Source organism: Bufo gargarizans, chromosome 4, assembly GCF_014858855.1.
Source record: "Bufo gargarizans isolate SCDJY-AF-19 chromosome 4, ASM1485885v1, whole genome shotgun sequence".
NCBI lineage: Eukaryota > Metazoa > Chordata > Amphibia > Anura > Bufonidae > Bufo > Bufo gargarizans.
Genome location: NC_058083.1, coordinates 403,243,113 through 403,270,335, shown reverse-complemented (window position 1 = coordinate 403,270,335; position 27,223 = coordinate 403,243,113). Strand labels below are relative to the sequence as shown.

The 27,223-nt window shown below is 41.7% G+C and overlaps 1 protein-coding gene across 1 annotated transcript in view; it reads left to right on the top strand.

Annotated features, from left to right (window-relative positions):
- Nucleotides 1-4,435, top strand: part of MTHFD1L (methylenetetrahydrofolate dehydrogenase (NADP+ dependent) 1 like) — a 232,004-nt gene extending 227,569 nt beyond the window's left edge. Inside the window, exon 28 of the mRNA XM_044292321.1 lies at nucleotides 1,689-4,435. The gene's annotated coding sequence lies outside the window, so the exon portion shown is untranslated. The remainder of the gene's footprint in view (nucleotides 1-1,688) is intronic.
- Nucleotides 4,436-27,223: the final 22,788 nt, after the last annotated feature.

The window sequence follows — 27,223 nt, the reverse complement described above, 5'->3', positions numbered from 1 at the left end:
CTTGATACAATGCACATGTACTGTGGACCTCTCACAAAAATCTCTTGCTATCCTCATGGGCCAACTAGATCATTCTCGTCCAACACTGTAAATTTACTCTACGGAATTGTAAAATGTAAGAGCCCTGTGCATAAGCAAGCTAAACTAAGGCAGACTGTATAGAGCAGGGATCCGCAATCGTCGGCACTCCAGCTGTTGTGAAACGACAACTCCCAGCATGCTCTTCTCACTTCAGAGAACAGCCAAGTGAGTGTGCACGATGGGAGATGTAGTTTCACAACACCTGGAGTGCTGGAGGTTGCTGACCCCTGATATAGCATGTGTTTTGACTGTTGTACCGGTCTTGTAGCATGTGCCTTTAACCCCTTGGTGACTACCAATAAGCCTTTTTACAGCGGTCACTAAGGGGCATTAGTTACCGCGGCCTAGTCTAAGCACTACATGGGTCTCCCGTGCAGCAGATAGAGGGGGCTAACAGCCTGAACTGGCATAATCACCGATCCAGGCTGTTTAACCTCTTAGATGCTGCGGTCAATAGCAACTGCGACATCCCAGTGGTTTAGAGGACAGGAGCTCCTTCTGTTTTCTATCTGCACCCTGCGAATGAGATCAGGCCTGCCTGCAGTTTATTCCTAGCAGGCTACGCCTCTCAGGCACAGTCTGGTATAGCACTGACAGTGTAGTACTCTGTATTATAGAAGTGATCAAAAGTTCACCTGTTAAAGTCTGCTTGTGGGCTTAATAAATGGTTAATGTTTAAAAAAAAAAGAAAAGTTTTATTTTTTTAAAAAGTAAATCTCCAAGCTTAAAGAAAGATAAGAATTTGCAAAAATAAAATCTCCTCATATTTGGTATTGCACCATTTGTAGCAACCCGCACTACCCAATTATGTACTGAGCTATAAAAAAAGGCAGAACTCCAGAATTGCTTTTTTTTTTTTTTTTTTTTTTGCCACCCAATTTTTTTTTTTTTTTATAAAGTCATCCCGTAAAAATCATAGAGCTCTTTTCCTAACCACCACACATACCCCCACTATGATACCTCCTATGATAAGTATTCTAGCTTTTTTTATTTATTATTGATGGATTCTATGCACTTTATATTGTCATATAATTATTGATGTGGGGGCATGCTTATGACTTTTGTGGAGAGTCAGGGTGTCATGTGTACATGTATGGTTCACATGGCACTGATTTGTTGTATACAACGATTTTAAAGCATGTTTTGTTGTGTCTATTGCTTTAAATAAATTTGATATATTTTAGATGTGCGGCTCCCATTTCGGTATTCTTTTTTTCTTTTCTTTGAACCATATTGTGTATCTCATACCATGAGCCGGCACTCTTACTTAATCTGGATGTGCCCCTGCCTTTTGAAATTACAAGATCATCTGATATTAGCGACCTTCAAAGTCAGGAACCCCCTTTAATTCAGTAGTGATATTCTTAATTCTGAAAAAGATGCATGACCTTATACAGCTATACCACAGCTAAGAGAATACAGTAGTACATATACAGTATATGTGAGGTTTACTAGGACCAGTAGTAGTGTTCTTTTCTCATCTGATCTTGATAAAATTGTCTAGCCTACTACAAAAGGGTCTTTGTCTGTTCCCAGAGAAATCATCGTTTGAGGCCTGCTGTGAAGCAAAATATTAAAATGGGTATCTACTTTCTTTTCCTCCCCAGAATTCCTCATTGCCTCCGCTCGGTGTGAATCCCAAGAATTCTTACTGCTTGATTTTCACTCTGCCAACTGGACCCTTTGAGAATCTAGTCTTCTCTAAGTAAATGTGGAATGTCTGGGACAGAAGGGCGACTGGTCTGTATGTGCGGTGCTACGTATCCTGATTGCCTCTGGGGTGAAGGACATTGATGCCATACTTCATTTTAGTGGATGATGAATTTAACATATGGGGGATTCTACCTCCCAGATGTGTGTAAAAACCTGTTATATGAATCTGAAGTGAAATAATCTGACATGGTAGAACTATGTGGATTTCTTCTATTACAGCAGTAGCTTTAGGGTACGGCTGCACAGCGAAACTAGTCCCAGCCAGGATCTCAGAGTAGCGGTGATCCAATAGAAATTAATGGTATTGCAACATGATCCCATTCATTTCTATGGGATCACCGCTACTCTGTGCTTATGGTTGCGACCAGTGTCTCTGTGCAGCCGTACCCTTAATCTTTGTACTGTCAATGTGACATGTTATATCATGCATTACCAACTAAGCGTCAGTCTACTTGTTTATGACACTTCCAGCATCACCAAAGAGATGTGAATTTATATTTCAGGACATAATGTTGAGAATGAAGTAGTTATTGTGATTTATTTTTTCCCAGAAACAGTGGCACTCTTATCTGTAGGCTGTCGGTCGTATTGCCAAACAAGGCCCATAGACGGGAGTTGTGTGGTTTTTGTAGAACAAAAATCTAAAAAATCAGCAAAATCAGAGGAATGTTGACACTGCCCAGACCATCTTGCACCCTCTTCCCTATTTCTGCAGCTCCACCCGAGGTATCGGGGTTGAGCCGCAGTCACAGCTGGTCAAGGCCATGAGATTCATGGAGCACTGCTACACAGGCGCTGCAGAGCACCAGTCACTTTTTTTTTTTTTATACTAAAAGCATGGGTCAGACTGCAGTGAACCACAACTTGATGGTTATTCAGTCACTGATGTCATATCCCAGAAAACACATTTCAAAGAGATTTTTTCACTCAATTATGATACGTGAAGGACATGTTGGTTAGAGTAATGTTTTTGTTAAAGGGTTTGTGCATTGGCACCATATTGATGACCTACCCTCAGGATAGATTAGCAATATCAGTCTGGCGGGAGGTTGACTCTCGGCATCCCCGCCGATCAGCTTTGAAGGGGTCATGGCACTCTTGCAGGCGCTACCTACTCTTTATAGCTTACCTAGATGTAGACTCCTTTGTAGCAACGGTGCAGTTCAAGTCAATGGGACGAGCAGTTGTAATTACACTGCGCCGCCGCTGCAAACACAGCACACAGGTGAACTTTGACCTCTTGTCGGAGCACTGCAACCCCCCCATCGGCAGGGGTGTCTGGAGACAGACTTCTGCTGATCTGATATCGCTATCCTATGCTGAGGGTAGGTGATCAATATTATGAAACTGCACAACACCTTTTAGTATTTGTTTGTTTTATTTACCCAAATATTGGCATTTCTTTCTATACAGTTGTACTGCCATTTTGTTAACTTTTTTTTTTTAAAGCTTTAAGTTTTGCTCGTGACTATTAGTGTTATTGATAGAATACACTGACAAAATTTAAAGTTTTTTAGGAACTGTATTCAAAGTTTAGATCCACAGTCATGTTGGATCTTGTTACTTTAAAAAAAAATGGCTGCCACTACTGAATAGGACAATGGCATTATTTCTAAATAAAACATACTCTTATATACTGATCTATGGCTAATTAGATTTTAGAATAAAAAGTACACGTTCATGTCTGCATATTCACCAGCGTGCTTATCATAATTAAGCTTTTCTTGTTTGCAAATATGTCTGTCCATTTCTTGATCCTCGGTAACTTGACTGAATATTGATCATCATATGATTCATGCCCTTTGATATTCAACAGAAATTGTATTTTCATAAGCTTAAATATATAATGGCTATAAAATTTATGAGCAGATGTTTTCTTTTTTCATTTCTCTGCATAAGGCTACATGCACAGTTTTTCATGGCCATCTTTCAACCATTTTTGCAGTTCTGCATCCATTTTTCATGACTATTAAAAATGGAGGAATTTCATTGACTTTTTTATTTTTAAATAAAATCCCAACCCCTGCAGTATACTTGTTGTCCCCCATAGTGGCTCCATCAGTAATTAGGTCCCCCATAGTGGCTCCCGCAGTAATAATGTCTTCCATAGTGGTCCATAATGTTCCTATCCTCATAGTGGTTCTTAGCTGTAAGTTTTTTGTTTTTTAGCACGCACAGAAATGGTTCCATCTTTTGAATGTGAAGGACCTGCGCGAAGCATGACTTCAATGCGCGCACCCAGCATGGTCACATAATGACGTCATAACGCTGAGCACGGTTGCTTCACAATCAAGAGAGAAGCAACTGCCTCTGCAAGTGGATGAGTCACGACCATTACATTATATTATAAAACACAACCATTTTCAAATCTGATAGAGGGTCCATTGACAGACACCATGATTGAAACCTGACAGACCCCATTATAATCAAAGGGGGCTGTTGGTATCAGATGTGACACAAACCTAGCACTATTATTATTCACTGGAATTAAAAACTCAAATGTGAACAAAGCCTTACATTTGCTTGTATCTTTAATATGTGCAGTTTTATTGTAACCTAGATTTGCTACCAAAGAGAAATCGGTTATATATTATATATTACATATTCTCAGAATAATAAATGGGTTTCAGCATCAAAAATATTTCTTGTTTTGGACTGGTTATTTGTGTGCATTTAGACTTGCTGGGGAAAAAAATCATCCTAAATAAATGAATGCTTATGCATTGTAAAGGTAAGTAAACTCTGTGGTGTAAGCCTTTGGAGAGAGGAGGAGTTAATCTCCCCTCCTTCATGGGTTATTTCTTGGCCACGCAGTTCTGTTTTCTCCATGAGTGGATTGATAGCCCACTCTGCAAGTATTTAGTGAATAGATCCCCTTGTGACAATTTTTTTTATGCTATTGGAGTCTGACCATTTGACCGACTCGGAGAATTTAAATCCGCCAGGAATTTGATTATGAAGTCATGGTATTGGATTAGACTTTGGTATGGAGTGAAAGGTTCAATTGGATGTACTCCGTTGTGGTATAACAAGCACTTGCAAACTTTAGTTGAATTAAGTAGAGATTTATATTGGCAAAAAGGTAATATTTTATATTTGACACAGGTAGTAGGAAGTGGGGATATTGTTTCGTTAACGTTACTATCACAAAGACAAAAATCACAGAAGTTATCATGGTTTCGGTATCTACATCTAAGATCGGCACTTTTAAGTATTAAAGAAAAAAATAGGCTAGAAATTCACACCTGTCCACAATTTAATGAATTGATAGAGAACTTGGGGCAAAAGATGACGATTTCTCAACTTTATAAAAGTTTAATTACTGCACGATTTAGTGATATTTGGTCCCCAGGACAGAGGGCTTGGCAAAATTAATGTTCAATGACACACTTGGAGGATCAGGAGAAGGTAGTCCAGGATCTAAAACTGGTATCAGATAATTTTAATCACGTAATGGTGAAGTTTAATATTCTACACAGACTGTTACCCCTCTCTGGCTTAATAAATGTGGTTAGGATTCATTCTAATTGTCCTAGGTGTGATGTTCCTGAGGCGGACTATTTGCACATGTTCTGGTTTTGCCCAGAGTTGAAACTATTCACGACTATATAGAGAGAAAACTGAATGTGCAGATTCCTTTTATTTCTGAATGCTGGGTATTGGTGGATCTTGCCAAGGTGGGCTGTCACCAATATAAAAAAAAAAAATCTGTTTAAAATAATGTTTCTGGCAAGACTCCTAATAGCACGCTCTTGGTTTGCGCAAGAGGTTCCTAGTATCAATACATGGTTACATTTGGTAAATACCAACGAGAGGTATGAACATATTCTGTATAAGCAAAGAGATACTGAGATAAAATAGAGTAGAATTTGAGGAGAATGGAATCTATAGAGCTCTCTCCGCTCTCCATCCTTCTCCATCATTCCTCGGTCATGTTACGGAGGGCTGGTGGAGAAGTAGGACACATCATGGGATGGGAGGGGGAGGGAATCGGGGAGAGAGTTTTCGGTTAGGAAAATGATGTTAATATTGATATGTATTTATGAAATTGTTTAATATTGGAATAATAAAACTCCTTGCTTTCCGAAATAGTGATGCTGAAAAGTTAAGAGGGATGCCATACAGGGCTGCCTTCAAAAACACTGGGCCCCTTAACTCTCTGTCAATTAACCTCCATGTGCTACTCTACTGTACAGGTCCTTCTAAAAAAAATTAGCATATTGTGATAAAGTTCATTATTTTCTGTAATGTACTGATAAACATTAGACTTTCATATATTTTAGATTCATTACACACAACTGAAGTAGTTCAAGCCTTTTATTGTTTTAATATTGATGATTTTGGCATACAGCTCATGAAAACCCAAAATTCCTATCTCAAAAAACTTGCATATTTCATCCGACCAATAAAAGAAAAGTGTTTTTAATACAAAAAAATTCAACCTTCAAATAATTATGTTCAGTTATGGAGGCAATCAGCCTGTGGCGCTGCTGAGGTGTTATGGAGGCCCAGGATGCTACGATAGCGGCCTTAAGCTCATCCAGAGTGTTGGGTCTTGCGTCTCTCAACTTTCTCTTCCCAATATCCCACAGATTCTCTATGGGGTTCATGTCAGGAGAGTTGGCAGGCCAATTGAGCACAGTAATACCATGGTCAGTAAACCATTTACCAGTGGTTTTGGCACTGTGAGCAGGTGCCAGGTCGTGCTGAAAAATGAAATATATTCATCTCCATAAAGCTTTTCAGCAGATGGAAGCATGAAGTGCTCCAAAATCTCCTGATAGCTAGCTGCATTGACCCTGCCCTTGATAAAACACAGTGGACCAACACCAGCAGCTGACATGGCACCCCAGACCATCACTGACTGTGGGTACTTGACACTGTACTTCAGGCATTTTGGCATTTCCCTCTCCCCAGTCTTCCTCCAGACTCTGGCACCTTGATTTCCGAATGACATGCAAAATTTGCTTTCATCCGAAAAAAGTACTTTGGACCACTGAGCAACAGTCCAGTTCTGCTTCTCTGTAGCCCAGGTCAGGCGCTTCTGCCGCTGTTTCTGGTTCAAAAGTGGCTTGACCTGGGGAATGCGGCACCTGTAGCCCATTTCCTGCACACGGTGGCTCTGGATGTTTCTACTCCAGACTCAGTCCACTGCTTCCGCAGGTCCCCCAAGGTCTGGAATCGGTCCTTCTCCACAATCTTCCTCAGGGCCCGGTCACCTCTTCTCGTTGTGCAGCGTTTTCTGCCACACTTTTTCCTTCCCACAGACTTCCCACTGAGGTGCCTTGATACAGCATTCTGGGAACAGCCTATTCGTTCAGAAATTTCTTTCTGTGTCTTACTCTCTTGCTTGAGGGTGTCAATGATGGCCTTCTGGACAGCAGTTAGGTCGGCAGTCTTACCCACGATTGCGGTTTGGAGTAATGAACCAGGCTGGGAGTTTTTAAAAGCCTCAGGAATCTTTTGCAGGTGTTTAGAGTTAATTAGTTGATTTAGATGATTAGGTTAATAGCTTGTTTAGAGAACCTTTTCATGATATGCTAATTTTTTGAGATGGGAATTTGGGGTTTTCATGAGCTGTATGCCAAAATCATCAATATTAAAACAATAAAAGGCTTGAACTACTTCAGTTAGTGTGTAATGAATCTAAAATATATGAAAGTCTAATGTTTATCAGTACATTACAGAAAATAATGAACTTTATCACAATATGCTAATTTTTTTAGAAGGACCTGTCTCTGTGTCTCTCTCTATCATCTCTATTATCTCTATTATCTCTATCTCTATCATCTCTATCTCTTTAGTAGGCACCTTAGAAAGGCGGTCATACCTTTCTTCTGACATTGATTTACCTACTTCTCCAGGGGCGGATTGGCAATACATCTTACCAGGAAAATTCCCGGTGGGCTGGTGAGGCCTGCCACACTTCTCACATATTGTCGATTTGTCTTTAGCAGCACCAATACACATTGCAGGCCCTCCTATGCACTGTGCTCTGTCATTATTATACACTTGTATGATGACAGCAAGGGCCTACAATGTGTGTTACAGCCTGTAATACACATTACAGGGGCCCACACTGCTCTGCCCAGTGCGCTGTCATTATCATACAATGGTGTATGATAATAACAGCTCTGGCCTGCGATGTGAGAGCCTCAGACCATCAAAATTCTCTTGGTCCCCTCACACGGTGGCGTGTCCCCCAGCTGCCTTGCGCAGACAGAGCTGCAACCTCCACCAGCAACTATCCAGCTCAGAGCCCTGGAACTGTCACATGATACATACCAGCCAATGACCGCACTCCCAGCTCAATTTCAGAAGATTTGTGCCTATGAAACTGGCTGACCTGTTGTAAGTTAGTTTGGCAGCTGAAGGCATCTGTGTTGGTCCCATGTTCATATGTGCCCACACTCCTGAGAAAACTGAAGTTTTTAATATATGCAAATGAGCCTCTAGGAGCAGCAGAGGCATAGCCATTGCACCTAGAGGCTCCGCTGTCTCTGCAACTGCCGCACCCTCCATTTAATTAACAGTATCACAGTGAAAACATCATCATGCCTGGTCCTGTCAGTGGAGAGGGTGCTGCAGATACAGAGAGCTGAGCCTCTAGGTGTAATGGCAATGCTCCCGTTGCTCCTAAAGGCTCATTTGCATATATTAATACATAATTTTTCTCAGCAATGCGGGCACATATGAACATGGGACCAACACAGATGCTTTCAGCTGCCAAGTGCACATGTAAAAGGACAACCAGTTTTATAGGTAGAAATCTGCTGACGGATGCCCTTTAAGGCCAGAGTTTGCCTTTCCTAGCATTCCTGCTGTTTTGAAGCAGGACAGGAAATGCAGAGCAGCAGTGTGAATGATGGAGAGGCGAGTACGAATTCTTTTTTATTTTTAATCATCTTCTGGACATTTTTTTTTTTTCTCCTTGGAAAGCCCCTTTCCCCTTTAAACTGACTGGTGATGTTGGCGGCAATAGCCATAATGTAGGCTTCTGCAATCTCCATTTCGATGAGACAGTTACCAAATTTTTAGCCAAAAATCTGCCACATGTGAATTCACCTTTTAAAATACCTTTTATTGTTGGGTGACCAACTCATGTGCACTAGCAAATTAAAAGATGGCTGAAATAATTCTATTGTCTATTTAAATTTTCCAAATCCAAGAAAAATTTTAAAAATATGCACACACAGAAATACTGCCATGCGAATACAACGAAAACAAAGCTGTGTCTGATTGATCAATGATGTTGCAATTATTTTTTTAGGTTACACATTTGTTACATATACAGGTCCTTCTCAAAAAATTAGCATATTGTGATAAAGTTCATTATTTTCTGTAATGTACTGATAAACATTAGACTTTCATATATTTTAGATTCATTACACACCAACTGAAGTAGTTCAAGCCTTTTATTGTTTTAATATTGATGATTTTGGCATACAGCTCATGAAAACCCAAATTTCCTATCTAAAAAAATTAGCATATTTCATCCGACCAATAAAAGAAAAGTGTTTTTAATACAAAAAAAGTCAACCTTCAAATAATTATGTTCAGTTATGCACTCAATACTTGGTCGGGAATCCTTTTGCAGAAATGACTGCTTCTATGCGGCGTGGCATGAAGGCAATCAGCCTGTGGCACTGCTGAGGTGTTATGGAGGCGCAGGATGCTTCGATAGCGGCCTTAAGCTCATCCAGAGTGTTGGGTCTTGCGTCTCTCAACTTTCTCTTCCCAATATCCCACAGATTCTCTATGGGGTTCAGGTCAGGAGAGTTGGCAGGCCAATTGAGCACAGTAATACCATGGTCAGTAAATCATTTACCAGTGGTTTTGGCACTGTGAGCAGGTGCCAGGTCGTGCTGAAAAATGAAATCTTCATCTCCATAAAGCTTTTCAGCAGATGGAAGCATGAAGTGCTCCAAAATCTCCTGATAGCTAGCTGCATTGACCCTGCCCTTGATAAAACACAGTGGACCAACACCAGCAGCTGACATGGCACCCCAGACCATCACTGACTGTGGGTACTTGACACTGGACTTCAGGCATTTTGGCATTTCCTTCTCCCCAGTCTTCCTCCAGACTCTGGCACCTTGATTTCCGAATGACATGCAACAGTCCAGTGCTGCTTCTCTGTAGCCCAGGTCAGGCGCTTCTGCCGCTGTTTCTGGTTCAAAAGTGGCTTGACCTGGGGAATGCGGCACCTGTAGCCCATTTCCTGCACACGCCTGTACACGGTGGCTCTGGATGTTTCTACTCCAGACTCAGTCCACTGCTTCCGCAGGTCCCCCAAGGTCTGGAATCGGTCCTTCTCCACAATCTTTCTCAGGGTCCGGTCACCTCTTCTCGTTGTGCAGCGTTTTCTGCCACACTTTTTCCTTCCCACAGACTTCCCACTGAGGTGCCTTGATACAGCACTCTGGGAACAGCCTATTTGTTCAGAAATTTCTTTCTGCGTCTTACCCTCTTGCTTGAGGGTGTCAATGATGGCCTTCTGGACAGCAGTCAGGTCGGCAGTCTTACCCATGATTGCGGTTTTGAGTAATGAACCAGGCTGGGAGTTTTTAAAAGCCTCAGGAATCTTTTGCAGGTGTTTAGAGTTAATTAGTTGATTCAGATGATTAGGTTAATGGCTCGTTTAGAGAACCTTTTCATGATATGCTAATTTTTTGAGATAGGAATTTTGGGTTTTCACGAGCTGTATGCCAAAATCATCAATATTAAAACAATAAAAGGCTTGAACTACTTCAGTTGGTGTGTAATGAATCTAAAATATATGAAAGTCTAATGTTTATCAGTACATTACAGAAAATAATGAACTTTATCACAATATGCAAATTTTTTTGAGAAGGACCTGTATGTTTCAAATATGTAAAATACATTTCCTGTTTGAAGTCTCAGTGTTAACCACAATTCAGTATTTTTAATTGATATTGATTGGATTGATGATTACAATTTATAACCAAAATCATAGGCTGTGGGTTTCGGAATTAGCAGGTGCTTCTGCGTCCAGGTTTGGGCAGATGCCAGATATTTTGTGAGAGTGGTGAAGTAGATTAGTGGTTTTCCTGAGTTGGCAGGCAGCTGTGAAATCATCACTAAGCTGGGCGAACAAACACCAGGCTCTGGCGGATCACATTTCTTCTTTACGTATACCAGACTTACAGAACTTATTGTTTGTGGTTTTTGATTTAGCTAAGCTAAATCCAATTCTTCACGTAATTGTGTTAGTTCTATGTTGAAAGCACTTTAAGTAGTAAAGGTCTTTAACTTTATGTGCAGTAAATAAAAATTCCATTTATCCAGCATTTTTGGTCAATTTTTTCCAGTATTGCAGCATATGCAAAATAGCTTAACTTTATTGCAAAATAATTTGGAATCTTGAGAGAGTAGATATACCAGTGTGTCTGCTAAACCGAGAAGAACTGGTAGAAGAATGAGAATGCAAGAGACAAAAATGGTCACCTGACACTGCCAAATCTCCCAATCTAGCACCAACAAGCTCAATTCAGTGGATACTTGGAGTAAATCACGAGGGCAGGATGCTTACTGGAAATGTTGTACAGTTCACGCTAGTATAAAATAAACATTTTCTTTATTGCAGGTTACGTTTTTTCGCACTGGACTAGTACCTTCCTTAGGCCATAATACAATTACTACAACCATCAGGATTTTATATACCTAATGGAACAAATGGGAAAGGACCAACTTGTTTCTAAACTAATCGGATTTATTACGAATTTCACAAAAGTTTTGGTGATTCACTTCAGACAAATTGCGCAAAAACAGTGACCAGCAGCATTTTACTGTGAGGATTGGTAGGGAAAATGACAGGAAAGAAGGAGGAGGACCCCCTGACCCTGGGAGAGTTTGACATGATTGGCTCGGAGACTCACGGCCTAATCGGGGGCAGTGTTCAGCCAGGTCCTTCTCCTGAGAAGGATACCATTCTGTTCTCAGATGTGGATATAATAGTATTGTGCAGACACAATCTACAAGATATACTTGAGTATATTTTAAAGTTTTATCAGGGAACGCTTAGCATAGAGTGTGGGTGAGGGGCTAGTCTCTTTTTCCGTAGTTTCATACAGCTTGCTGGCAAGTTCTTAATTACAAAGTAGTGCAAGAAACTAAAATTGTGTATGAACAGCCAGCTAGCTTTTTGGAGTTTCTTCATTTCATAGGCTTATTGACAGCACGCCAGTGCCATACATTCTGCTACAAATGCTGAGCAATCACCTCCTTTTTTTTTTTTTTTTTTTTTTTTAAAACCATAATGTGCATTATTAGTGAATGCATACCATGCTGCGATATCGGCATTTATATACCAGTTAAACATTAACCCGTTGCATTGTGTCAAGATTCCCATGCATTATTACTGAATGTTGTGCTGCAATAACGGCATTCATACACCAGTTAACCGTTAATGTATTGCATCAAGATTTAGGAGGTTACCAGCTCCCCTTATGTCATAACAAATGATCACATGAGGCAAGGGGATCCTGTCACTGCAGCGGCCAGTGATTGGCTGCAGACAATGTCAAACTGGATGTTTACAACGAGGATGCCCAGTGGCGCATCACAAGCTGGGAGAAGGAGCAGAGAGCCTGTGCTGGTAAGCAGGTAAGTAAGCTTCCCTTTATAGCGCCAGCTAAGTAGGGGATTTGCCAACCCACTCTCCTCCCCCTTCCTTCCCCCCCCCCCCAAATTCTTGCACAACCCCTTTAAGGGAGAATGATTCTGACAACGAAGTGTGTGTGGGGGTATCTGCATGAATGCAACTGAAGGCTTCCATACACATTATACAATTGTCAGCCGTGCCTGATGCTTTCGTTGGGGCTGGTCTTCATTTCAACCTCTGCATGGAGCTCCTGACTGAAAAGGATTTTATTTTTTTTCACTCCCGATCCTTTTGTTCACAGGAGGGATAAGTCACTGTCAGAAGTGTTTTGCAGCGGCCTTCTCTCCCCAATGAAAACACAAACCCACTTTGCCAAACTGAGCCTATGTGTACAAGCAAGTCACAAAATAGCTTCTGGAAAATCCGTGTTTGGTCAACAGCTATTAAAGGTGTATGGGCACCTTAAAGGAGCTTTCCGAAATTTTTATACTGATGACCTATGAGCAGCACTCACAGGAGTGCTGGTGCCTTCTCAAAACAGCTGATCAGTGGGGCTCACAGGTGTCGGAACCCCACCAATCAGGTACAAAAAAATCTCGTAAAACCCTTTTAAGTCTGTTTGAACCCCTCTTGACAAAATCCAGGCTACAACATTGGCTTTCAATAAAATCCAACAACTGGAAACAGACAGCAGTTTGTTTCACACTACAGCAGTGTTGGCTAACCTCCGGCACTCCAGCTGTGGTGAAACTACGACTCCAAGCATGCTGCATTCATTTCTGTGGAGTTCTGAGAACAGCGAAGCAAGTGTACATCTCGGGAGTTGTAGTTTTACCACAGCTGGAGTCCCGGAGGTTAGCCATCACAGCCCTACAGTGTTAAAGATAGAAAAAAAAACTGCTTGTTTTTAATGGCCATTGGAGCTTCTGTATTACATTAAAATCTGGTAGCTGGAAAGTAGCATCATTCCGAATTGAGCTTTTTACAATTAAGCATATTTTGCAAATTTGTGTTCCAAAGTGGAGCTTTTCTAAAGACAGCCAGTTGAAACCCCAAGAGGACCTTGTCACAGGCAGTCAGGAAAGGGAATATATACTGTATCTTTTGGGAAATATAATTTAGTTAGCAGAACTATCAAGTATATACACTAACTTCTTGTGTTCTGTTAAATTCCACCAAGATGACGCTAAAAAGGCTAGCATACTTAAACTGAAATGGTAAGTTATGCCCTTTTTTTATTTATTTTTTTCGTTTTTTATTTTTAATTTAAGCTACACACATGGACAAAATAGTTGGTACTCTTCCATTAAAGAAATAAAAACCCACATTTGACATTAAAACAACTTAAGACTGACAAAAGTAGTAATAAAAATTCACTGAAAATCAGGCATTGCTTGTGAATTGTGGTTCAACCGAATAATTCTGGAATAAAATCCACTAATAAAACTGGCCTGGACAAAAATCATGGTACCCCTAGAAAATATTGAAAATATTTTGACCATAGGGACATGTTAAACTAAGTTGTGTCCTGTAATTAGCATCACAGGTGTCTTCAAGCTTATAATCAGTCTGCCTATTTAAAGCGTGAAAAGTAGTCACTGTGCTCTTTGGTATCATGGTGGGTACCACACTGAACATGGGCCAAAGAAAGCTAAGTAGAGAGTTGTCTCAGGAGATTAGAAAGAAAATTATAGACAAATATGGTAAAGGTAAAGGCTATGACTATAACTTGATGTTTCTGTTACTACAGTTGCACATATTATTCAGAAGTTTAAGGTCTATGGGACTGTAGCCCACTTCCCTGGACATGGTTACTAGAGGAAAATTGATGACAAATTGAAGAGACAGATCATACGAATGGTAACCAAAGAGTCCGGAACAACTTCCCAACAGATTAGAGGTGAACTCCAAGATCAAGGTATGTCAGGTACGTGTCAGATTGCACTATCCGTCACTGTGATAGCCAAAGTGGACTTGATTGAAGGCGACGGAGGAGGAAACCACAAATCATAAAGGGAGATGGGAATTTGCCAAAATGCACATTGACAAGCCATAAAGCTAGGAGAATGTCCTTTGGTATATGAGAATCAAAGGGGCAGTAACGTGTTAAAATTTAGCTTTTAATGGTATAGATAAGAATATTAACCCTTTACAAACATAGACAGACACAGGCGGGACCCTAAATGCACGTATCCTGCGGTGAGGCGGATCACGCTAGGTGGGGCCCCACGGGAAAACCCTTGTTAAATGTGTGGACCCCAAGAATCAGGGGGAACCACACGTGATGGTGAAAATTAACGTCAGTGTCCTGTATATCAATGTAAGGACCAGGACAGTGCCTTATGTGGGTAAGATAACAAGGAAAGATCTTACCAGTAAGAAATTCATAGGCAGCGTTGTTCACCGAGCACAAGATGTCGCTGGAAAGGGTGGTCTTTTCCAGCACGTAAATTCTGAGTAAGGTGTCCTTTTAGAGGGGGTCTTCAGGGAGTCGGTCATACGTCATAGAGGGCCTCAGGGAGGTAAACTGCCCCTGTTGCACCCTACTTGACCTATTGAGACCCTAGTGCCCTAACGCGGGATCCGTGCCCCGCAAGGGGTGGTCCCGTCCGGAACCTCACCCTGGTCTAACATCCCTGTAAGACCCTGCTGGGGTGATTGAAAAGACACCTGGTGTAATGGTAAAAAAAAATACTAAATGTAATGGATTAGTATGTTCATCTGTCCCTATGCGTTTTATCAATTGAACATACCTATGGGTTAGTCATAATAAACCCCATGAATCGTCAGGGGACGAGGGGCGACACTATTGGTAGCTGCCCTCGGCTGCACAGTGTAGATAGTGTATTGCTGAGCAGGAAGGGGGCAGACTAACTCAGGCCACTTGTGGTACGTGGCATATTTTCACTAAGGCCTAAGAGTAAGTAGAGTAATACTGAGCAGGGGGGAGGGGGGCACAGACTGGCTCAGACCACTTAATGGTGTGTGGCGTGGTTTTGCTGTGTACCTGGAGTGCGTATGGCAAATATCCAGCAGTACATTCAGCCTAGGACCCGTGTGGCAGTCATCTAGGTGGACCGGCGTCAGACAGGATGTGTCATGCCGGCATTGTAGCGTCCTTTGGATAGATGAGAGAAAATAGGAGCTTTTGGGAAAGTCACATCAGCTCTATGTTCAGACACAAAAATGAAGCAAAGAAAATAACATTGTACCTACTGTGAAACATGGAGGCTCGTTTATGTTTTCAAACTGCTTTGCTGCATCTGATTGATTGTTTTACTTTTTTATCATACTGACTACTTTACCATCTTGTTTATAAGATCTCTCATTTGCCCCCCCTTTTTTTTATTACTAGGCCCATAAGGCCTTTTATTACTATTAATATAATTTTATTTTATCTCCTTTTTATTATATTTTTGAAATAGTCATATAGATAGTTGTATCCCCAGGATAATATGTCGATATATCTATACCTTCCACATAGGTATCTATACACACAAACACCATCTATTAGATGAATCTGCGGAACTATAATTGTATGAATGAAATCTGTATCAGGCACGCAGGAGACCGGAGATGCGAGTAGAGCTTCACGCTGGAGCGCATAGCAAACCAGAAGTATCCGATGCGTTCTATAGTGGAACGCATCGGACCAGAAGCCAGGCCCCGTTTATCTCCACCCCCCAGCCCTGAGCTTCCCTCAGTCTTTCTTTTTAGCGGGTTATTTAATCAATCTATAAACATGATATGTGAATTGCTATCTCATGTATGATGCTCCTGGGGAAGGGGTCTGTATACACCCCGAAACGCGTTGAGCCGGATATATTCAATAAAGAATTTGAGCAGAGACCTGTGTGCATGTGGCTGCCTTTGACTTCTACTAATCTACAAGTGTTCCAGGCTAGGGGCGTTTGGTGTTTCCTGGTGAAGTGAGTAAAGCTCATATATTTTGACCATATATGTATATATGTTTTACCATATATATTTTTTACTAAATTTTCATATTTTTTTGTTTACTTTATTTAAACTTTTTCTTGGGTAAACCTATATTACCACCCATTACTAGACACTCCGAATCCACTGGTGCCTTGAGTTCATCTTATCCTTTGGATTTATTTATCCTCAAGATTTGATTAACCCTCACCTTTTTTCCCTTGCTGCATCTGGCACAGAGTGCAATGAAATCTCTAGCCTGTCAACGGATTCTGGAGAGAAATGTGCTGCCCAGTGTCAAAAAGTTTGGTCTCAGTCGCAGGTCATGGGCCCTCCAACAAGCTAGAAACATCCAGGAATGGCTAAGAGCAAAGCATTGGACTATTCTGAAGTTGCCTTCTGTGAGCCCTGATCTAAATCCTATTGTACATCTGTGGAAGGAGCTGAAACATGTAGTCTGAAGAAGGCACCCTTTCAAACCTAAAACAGGTGAAGCAGTTTGCTCACGAGGAGTGTGCCAAAATACCTGTGGACAGGTGCAGAAGAGTTACAGAAAGCATTTGCAGTGATTGCCTCAAAAGGTTGTGCAACAGAATATTAAATTAGGGGTACCATCATTTTTTCCTCCCCCCCCCAATGCACATTTCTCCAGTCCAAACAGAACCAGGGCGGGCTAGTACACTGGCACGGGTGAGATGGTGCCTGGGATGGATCCGATTCAGTTTAATCAACCAACCTACCAGTAACTACCCCCCCATGCACATTTCTCCAGTCCAACTGACTCCAAACAGAACCAGGGCGGGCTAGTACATTGGCACGGGTGAGATGGTGCCTGGGATGGATCTGATCCAGTTTAATCAACCAACCTACCAGACTGGGATCGATCCTGATCCAGTTTAATCAACCAACCAGTTACTGGTAGGTTGGTTGATTTAAACTGGATCGGATCCATCGCAGGCACCATCTCACCCATCCCAGTGCAAGTATACTAGCCCGCCCTGGTTCTGTTTGGGCAGTTGGACTGGAGAAATGTGCATTTGGGGGGGGGGGGGCAGTTACTGCCGCAGGGCGGGCTAGTAGTACACTGGGACGGCCCGGACGGGTGAGATGGTGCCTGGGACTAAGTCAGTGAGTGGGAAACTGGGAATGGATGGATCATGGATCTGATCCAGTTTAATTAACAACAATATAACTAACCTACCAGACAGTAACTGTAACTGGTCTGTGACTGACTGTGTTCTGTTGTAGACTGTACACTTGGAACTTGGCTGGCTGCCTTCTGTGGGCGGTGGGCCTTCCCTGGCGCTGGCAGAGTCAGACTGGGCTGTGGCTGGCTGGCTGCCAATGGCGCTTGTTCCTTCTTCAAGACCAAGTTCTCTGCTCTGGGCGGGGGGGGGGGGGGCGCGGAGTCTGTGGCAACGTCAGCCAGACGCTAGACGTGCCTGCCTGTGCCGTGCATGCCGCTCCAGTCTCGAATCTCTTAAAGAGACAAGCAGCTCAGGCAGAGCAGCCGCCCTCCACTCCACTCCAGTCCAGTTTTAATTACATTACGCCGTCTCCAGACTGGACCGCCCGGGACTCCTGCGGTGCAGGCTGCAGGGTTTTTATTAGCACTGTCTGCAGACAGTGCAGTGCCGCCACACATTCCCACAGGCACACAGCATAAAATTATAGATAGTAGTTGCGGCCGGGCCGACGCTGGGTGCCCCTAAGGAGTTGGGGGCCTGGGGGCAATTGCCCCCTTGCCTCTATGGAAGCGCCAACCCTGTGTATGTTTAGTAATAAGCATAAAATCATAAAAATAAATTGTATCCACTTATAGAATCATTACTCCCTTGAGGAACGCAATATTTCTGGACATGCTGTACACTACATGGGAGAAAGTTTTAGCATTTATTAGACATGCAAAAAACTTGCTAATAAACATGAGCACATGGAAACATTTTTGGCCTAATCTGGATTTTGATCACTTTAGTCTGTCACGTTTAATTGTTCATATCTTTATTGAATATTTTTACAGTTGCATTTTTAATCCATTGGAGAAAAAAAAAAATCTACAATTTACTTTAGTCGTGAAAATAATTGGGTGAGGTCTTTGCTAGTAAGTGACTATAGACAGGAGCGCATCTCAAGGGGCACTGGAATTTGGAAGCACAGCGGGAACATTCAACACAAAAAGAGGGCCCATTGAGCATGGAGGAATGTCTGGTCCTCTCTGTTAGAACTTAACAACTTTCAACAGCATTGACAGCAACTGTTATAAAGCTTAACTACTGCTCCCTGTAGTGTTTTGAACCAATGTCATTCCATCAAAATAGGTGATGGTAATGTAACAATTGTTCAGCTCTAACATCCAAGGGCAAATGTCAGATTCCCACGTTCACTTTAATGACCAAGCATAACTCATATGAACCAATATATTGCCTGGAATGAATAGAGACATTAATAAAATCCTGGTTAACATCTTCATGTTTGAATTTTGAGAACATTTCTCAAAACTGGATAAAACATTATCCCAGTATTTCAGTGTATTTTTTAATTTTGCCTATAATATATATAGTTAGGTGAAGTCAACATAGAAGCACAGACATAATAGTGTTAGCTTTACATTTGGAACTATACATTACATTAATGGCATTTTATCATTTTAGCTGAAACTTTAGAAGTAAACTAATGTATTTATTAGTAAAATAAATTAGTACATTTTGAATATATTAGCATAGATACACAATATACAAAAAAAAGTACACAGCATTTGAATGCTGTTTAGTATGCCGGAACTGCCTGACGGATCTGGAAATCCGTGTGCAAGCGGATATCTTTCCGGATCCGTTAGACTTATACATTAAAATACCGGATCAGTCTTTCCGGTATCATCCGGAATTACAGATCTGGTAATTCATTTTTTCAAAGCTAAAAAGAACTGCGCATGCGCAGACTGGAAAACCGGATCAGGCAATGCGGCAATTTACGGAACGCTTGTTACCGGATGCGGCATTGATACGTTTCAATCGAAATTAATGCCGGATCCAGCAAGTGCAGTAGTGTTCCGGGATTTTGGACGGAAAAAAATACTGCAGCATGCTGCGGTATTTTGGCCGGTCAAATACCGTAAAAGGGATGGAACGGAAGACATCCTGATGCATTCTGAATGGATTGCTTTCCATTCAGAATGCATGGGTACAAAACTGATGCGTTTTTTCCGGTATTGAGACCCTTTACTGGATTTCAATACTGGAAAAGAATAACGCTAGTGTAAAAGTACCCTTAATATAATGCCAGAGATAAGCTTAAGACCTAAATATGGTATCATAACAAAGTTTCCTTTTTACTGAGATTGTAAGAGAACCAAGCTTATGACCTAGATAGTGTAACAGAACTAAACTTACTACAAAAATATGATAAATGAACTAGCCTAAGGGTACTTTCACACTTGCGACAGTGTGATCCGGCGGGCAGTTCCGTCGTCGGAACTGCCCGCCGGATCCGCCGATCTGCCGCTGACTGAAAGCATTTGTGAGACGGATCCGGATCCGTCTCACAAATGCATTGCAAGGACGGATCCGTCTCTCCGCTTGTCAATGGACCAACTGATCCGTCTTGTACATTTTTTCACATTTTTACCGATCTGCGCATGCCGGAACGACGGATCCGGCGCTAATACATTCCTATGGGAAAAAATGCCGGATCCGGCGTTCAGGCAAGTCTTCAGTTTTTTTCGCCGGAGAGAAAACCGTAGCATGCTGCGGTTTTCTCTTTTGCCTGATCAGTCAAAACGACTGAACTGAAGACATCCTGATGCAAACTGAACGGATTACTCTCCATTCAGAATGCATGGGGATAAAACTGATCGGTTATTTTCCGGTATAGAGCCCCTGTGACGGAACTCTATGCCGGAAAAGAAAAACGCAAGTGTGAAAGTACCCTAAGTGAATAAATATGGCACTGGAAAGAAGCTTACTACCTAGATATGGTGGCACAACCAAGGTTACTACATAAATACAGTAACAGATCCAAGCTTGCTATGTAGATGTGGAGACATAATCACATTTATTGCATAATTGCAGTACTAAAAACAAGCTAGCATCCTCCTCTGTGGTGAAAATCTGTTAGTGTGGCTGTTCAAACCACCCCTACTGTAATTCCACCATTGGCAGCAAGAACAGTGAGGCATCTGGGGTGTGGGCAGAAGGTACAGTAGGGTATCTGAAATAGGGGGGAAGGGACAATGAAGAACTTGGAGCAGGTGGCAGAAGGGACAGTGAGGAACATGGGGTTGAGGTAAAAGGGACAGTGAGCAGTGAGGCACCTGAGGCTTGGGACAGTTACACAGCTTGGATGAGGGGAGAAAGTATAGTGAAGCTTCTGTGGAAGGTGAGAAGGGATCGTAAGACACCGGAGGTGGGGGAGAAGGGAGAGTAAGGCATTTGGGGGGGGGGGAAGGAGTCAGGGGAGAAGAGACGGGGAGGCATCTGAGGTAGGGTGAAAGGGACAGTGTGGCACCTGGAGGGACAGTAAGGCACCTGGGGCAGGAAAAGAATGAACAGTGTCCCACCTGGGGAGAAAGGAAAGTGAAGTATCTCAGTTGGGGAGGCTGGGGGATTGACAGTAAGGCACCAGGGTGGAAAAAGAAGGCATAGTGAGGCATGGGGAAAGTGAAATGAAACACTGGGGTTTGGGAGAAGGGAAAATTAGGCACCTGAGATGGGGGTAGAATGGACAGCGAGGTCCCTGAGGCAGAGGAGAAGGGACAGTGAAGCATCTGAGCAGGGGCAAAGAAACCTCAATGTGAGGCATCTTGGGCAGGGAGGTGGTAGAAACAACAGTGATGCACCTGGGGCAAGGGGCACACACAATATTATATATTATTCAGCGTAAATTGGATACATCCACTGTGGGGTGCATGTATGACATGGGGTGCTGACATGCATGTGGCTAACCTGAGGAGCAGTGAGGACTCTTGCAGGCATCTGTTCAATAGTGTAATGGGCATTCACAAACTAATAAGCACTTCCCTGATTATCCTGGAGGAGGGGCTTATTGGTATTTCATCAGTATGATGAGAAAATCAGTCAATAGTGTGCTCCTAAGTAACAGGAACATGCCTTGTGCTACTGAACAGATGTCTTCATCCTGCCCCACAAAACCCAGCGTCAGCAATGCTTACGACCAATTTAATGAAGGCATTTTAAAATCTTTAAGACTGGAGTGGCAAGTTTGTAGTGCAACACTCAAAGGCACTTTTTTCCAATTACCTTGCAGCGCTTCAATTTTTTGTGGGGTGCCACCCTAGGCGGTTGCCTACCCTTCATCCTAGCAGTGGAAAAGTTTAGTTATTACATTTTTTATACTTATTTTCTAATTTAATTTCACCATTAGATTTGACAAAAAAAATGACTTCCATGTTTGTGACTAAAGTAGTTTAAAATAATTGGTCAATTTGAGCCTATCCAATGGATTTATACAATCTAACCTCCAATGTGCGGTTCAAATTTAATCATTAAATTAGACTAATAAGAGAAAACCAGCAAAGAGACTATCTCTAATTGTTTATCAGATTACGGATGAGATCTAGCGCTCAGCCTATTTTAAAGGTGCAGTACCCTAATTTTTCTATTTAGGAAGACTACTCCTATCCTCCTCTTATCATATTTTCATAAGGGCCCTGTCCTAGAGTCAGAACTCTTTTGGGAGATTACAAGCTCATCCTATAAGACGATATCATTAGTCACCACTACAAATTTGTTAGCTGCTTAACAATGTAATATAGACCCTTTTTTAAAGGGGAATAATGATAAGAGTCCTACAATTTTGTCTTCAAGTGTGAGTGCTATCTTACAACCATGGTCAAAATAGGCAACAAAAACGCAGGGATGTCTACCTGCCCACCCACTGTGACTACCCAGGCACATGTCCATAAGTTCCTGGAAAAAATAGCAGAGTACTTATAACAAAAATCTCCAAGCCGAGCTGCCTCTACTGAAAGACTCAGATTAGATGAGTAAATTAGAAGGGCCCAGAGGAATCAAAGACCTCCCAGTCTCTTGGTCTTTTATAAAACAGACCTTAACCAAAGCTTTGGAACTACTTACAAAAGACCTTACAGATATCAAGCAAGCCCCAAGTCAGGCACAGAGTTGACTCCTTGGAAACAACATAATCTATCTTGCTGCAACATGCTTCTGAATCCTTATCCTGCTTGCAAATTCAAGAAGAACATATTCATATAGTGTACACAATCTTAGAAGATCATGAGAACAGAGACAGTAGGAATAATTTGAGGAGAGAGTTCCAGAGTCAGTTGCCTCAGAGGCCATCAACAAAACCCTCACTGAGATCTTCACCAACCTCATAGGACCCCCCATTATTTGGTATTGAAAGGGCCCATAGATTTCTATCTGAATAAAAATCTGAATCTGTCAGACCCCATGTTTAGACCCATTGTCACTTCCTATTAGACCAAATGGTAATGGGAGGCACCTTCATTGTTTTCCAAAACTTACAACTTATTCCTACACTCTCTAAATGTAGCTTTCTACACTACTTGATGCTAAAGAAAGCTACATTGACTGACATCATGCAAGGTGATATCCGCAGAAATTCTGCAAACGCAATGCACCCAAACCTCCCATCCTAGAAAGACTCTCTTTCCTTTATGTTAGGCGTCCCCACGAAAAGAGCTTTTCTTTCCAAACATAGGGGAAAATAAATACCATTTACAAAGCATCTAATGGGCCATCATAATGTGTCAGAGGGAAGGAAAGCTCATACAAAATTGTAACACAGTGGTACATTACTACTATTAAAGTGCACAAATGGTGTCTATCTCACAGATAATTGTTTGAAATGCTCAAATGACAAGGGGACCCTTTTACACATCTGTTGTTCCTGATTTTGGCCTCTGCAACTATGCCTAAGATATGTAACATACCCTTTACACTTAATCCTGAACAGTTTTTTTTTTTCATTTATTTTTTATAAACCTTCCTCTAAACCTATGCTGCAACTCCTCCAATAAATTGATCCAATTTATGGTGGCAGCGAGTAAACTCCTTATTCCCCCACTATGGTGGTCTGTCACTTGCCCTATCATATTCTAGTGGCTAACCAAGATTGATCAGCTCTTTCGAATTGAAGAGCTAGCTGGACTTACTAGTCGCACCACTGCCTCCTTCCATTGTGGTTGGAAACCATGGCAAACTTACCGCAAGACTTCCTCCTATATTTCTGCTATCTCAATTTCTATTGCATAGATAGCCTCATAGTGGACGCTTGGACACTCTTTATATTTTACTACTCTCAGTAGTACTCAGACTAACATACCATGATTCATGGCTTCAGTTGTAATTCATATCTCCTCTAACATGTCCTACCCATCTCGCCCTGACTCCCTTACCTACTCCTTTTCCTTTACCCGTATCTATTGTTTCCCCTCTGTTACGTTCTAAAGTGATTTAAAGTTTATACATACTCTAAAATAGAATATAATCTATAGATTCCGATAAAATTCTTGGGACTTATGTTCTCGCTTTTCTTGTTGATTGGAAGTCTGATCATATTGTTATCTCTCAAATGATGTACTTTGAACTTTAAATAAAAAGAACATTGAAAAGAAAAGTCAAGAAAGGGTCAAATTGACCCTATCTAATGGATTTACACACTCGGCTTCCCCAAGAGTTTCCTGATGCTTATGTTACTTGGATTCATAAAGTCCTTAAATGTTGGGCCTGGTGACACATACTATAGACTGCCTGATGAGAACTGGAGAGACCCTTGCTGCATACCGTACTGGTATGGATATGGTTGGTATATTTGTATAGTTACCTTATTTGTGTTCTTCCTATGATAACTGAATGGTTACACTTATCTCTATTTATTCTTGGCTAAACACTTCCCATAAATATGGAAAGTCTCTCCCAACCGTACACGTTTTACACATTTGCATTTCATTGTTTTACATTTATTTTTAGAATTCAACTAAGTGCTATAACTGTCATAAACAACCTTTAAAACTTTACTCACAAAAGTAAAACAAAAAGTTTTAAAATTAGATTAAAAAAATTCTATTTATTGCAACCACTTTATATGCATGACGTAGAGATGTTTCTGACATAAATATTTGGGAATGGTTGCTGTGGTTGACATTGAATAATCACATAAAACAACCACCCACAAGTAATTTATCACCTCATGGGAGACTGTCATGGCTTATCACAACATATTTGACATGATCTTCATTGGCTAAATGCTTAGTTTGGACACAGATTAGTTTGTAGTAAATTCTGTATTGTATAGATTTACAGTTGTGTTCAAAATTATTCAACCCCCAATGCTGTAAAGGGTTTTAGGGTATTTAGTGTACATTTGTAATTGTGTTCAGAATGAAATCTTACAAGGACTTTTTAAAGAACCGAATGCAACTACAATGACCAATTGTTTTTGTAATACAGTATTAAATGTTTTTTTTGTGATTTCTTCATTGACACAATTATTCAACCCCTTAAAGACTACCACTCTTAAGAACAGAGGTTCATTCAAGTGTTTTCAATCAGGTATTGAAAACACCTGTGGATGTCAAGGATCAGCAATCAAGCATAATAAGCACCAATTAGGCAGATTTAAAAGGACTGTGATACTCAGCTCCTTCTAGACATTTACTGGTGTATTTACAAACATGGTGAAGTCAAGAGAATGGTCCAGGAAGACAAGAGAAGAGGTGATTTCTCTTCACAGGAAGGGCAATGGCTATAAGAAGATTGCAAAGATGTTAAACATACCAAGAGACACCATAGGAAGCATCATTCGCAAATTCAAAGCAAAGGGCACTGTTGAAACGCTACCTGGTCGTGGCAGAAAGAGGATGCTGACTTTGACTGCTGTGTGCTACCTGAAGCGCAAAGTGGAGAAAAGTCCCTGTGTGACTGCTGAGGAACTGAAAAAAGATTTGTCAGATGTGGGTACTGAAGTTTCAGCTCAGACAATAAGGCGCACACTGCGTAATGATGGCCTCCATGCCAGAACTCCCAGGCGCACCCTCTTGCTGTCTCCAAAGAATAAGAGTCGTCGACTGCAGTATGCCAAAAGTCATGTGGACAAACCACAAAAGTTTTGGGATAGTGTTCTGTGGACTGATGAAACAAAATTAGAACTGTTTGGGCCCATGGATCAACGCTATGTTTGGAGGAGGAAGAACAAGGCCTATGAAGAAAAGAACACCTTGCCTACTGTGAAGCATGGCGGGGGGTCAATCATGCTTTGGGGCTGTTTTGCTTCTACAGGCACAGGGAAGCTTCAGCGTGTGCAAGGTACCATGAATTCTCTTCAGTACCAGGAGATATTGGATGAAAATGTGATGCAGTCCGTCACAAACCTGAGGCTTGGGAGACGTTGGACCTTTCAACAGGACAATGATCCCAAGCATACCTCCAAGTCCACTAGAGCATGGTTGCAGATTAAAGGCTGGAACATTTTGAAGTGGCCATCGCAGTCACCAGACTTAAATCCGATTGAGAACCTCTGGTGGGACTTAAAGAAAGCAGTTGCAGCACGCAAGCCTAAGAATGTGACTGAACTGGAGGCTTTTGCCCATGAAGAATGGGTGAAGATACCCGTAGATCGCTGCAAGACACTTGTGTCAAGCTATGCTTCACATTTAAAAACTGTTATAACTGGAAAAGGATGTTGTACCAAGTACTAAGATTGAATGTCACTTAGGGGTTGAATAAAACTGATAATGATGTGAGCGCAGAAAAGACATTTGTGGTTATTTCATTATAAATGTTGTTATAATTTGTACAATTTTGACCAACTGTTTTCTCCAAATACATGTTCATGCTTTTATAAACTATTTATTGAATGGATGTTAAAGGATGTGTGCATTTTCAGAAAAAAATGTTTACAATGTTCAAATGCATCTAATATGCAAAATTAAGCAAATAGTCTTGACTAAAATAGTTTTTGTTCATGCAGTTCTGATGGAGACCTATTTGTTTCCATGGTAGCAGACTACAAACAAAACCTATGTAGTCTGATCTTGGATTCATATTGCTGTTCATCTGATCCCTACTTCTTGCTAACCTACTCAGGCTTTTTTTACACTTGTGGCCTCTTCTGGATCTGCGTCCAACATTTTTTGTCTGGCTGAATCCTGGCGTATTTGCCGGGTAGCAGACTGATTTCCACCATATCCCATTATAGTCAATGGGGTCGGCGATCATTGAGGTAACATCTGACTATGGCAGATACAGATAGCTCCAGCAGCTGTTCTCTACCAGGACTGCATGCTGCAGAGTCGGCCGCAATTGTGAAACTAGCCTTAATATTAGAAGAAAATAGGGGACAAATGGAGGCACAAGTTGCAATAATACCTCTACTGGCATCATATTGTTAATGCAGAACGCCATACATGTACAGCGGGGAATGCATTGCCAGAATGCATTCCGCCGTACATGCACGGCGGGATTATCGGGTGGGCACCGGAGCGCCAGTCCCTGGTAGCCAGGCCCCTGCTGTATTCGCCGGCATTGCTGTTTACAGTGATGCTGGCGGATTAACCCCTTCTATGCCGTGGTTTGTGCTGACCGCGACATAGAAGTGGTTTGCGACAGGTGAAGCAGCTCACCGAGTCCCCGCACTGCTGTGGCGGGGACTCGATGTGTCAGAAGGCAGTGCATATGCTGCCCAGTGCCCTGCAAGGCATCTGGACCTGCCTTCTACGGGTGCCCAGGAGATCCAGCCTCAGGCTGGGTCTCCTAGGTAACCTGTTTGTGTACTACTCACTGTAGTACATGAACAGGCAATGCATTACAATACAGATGTATTGTAATGCATTGCAGAGGGGATCAGACCCCCAAAAGTTGAAGTCCCAGAGTA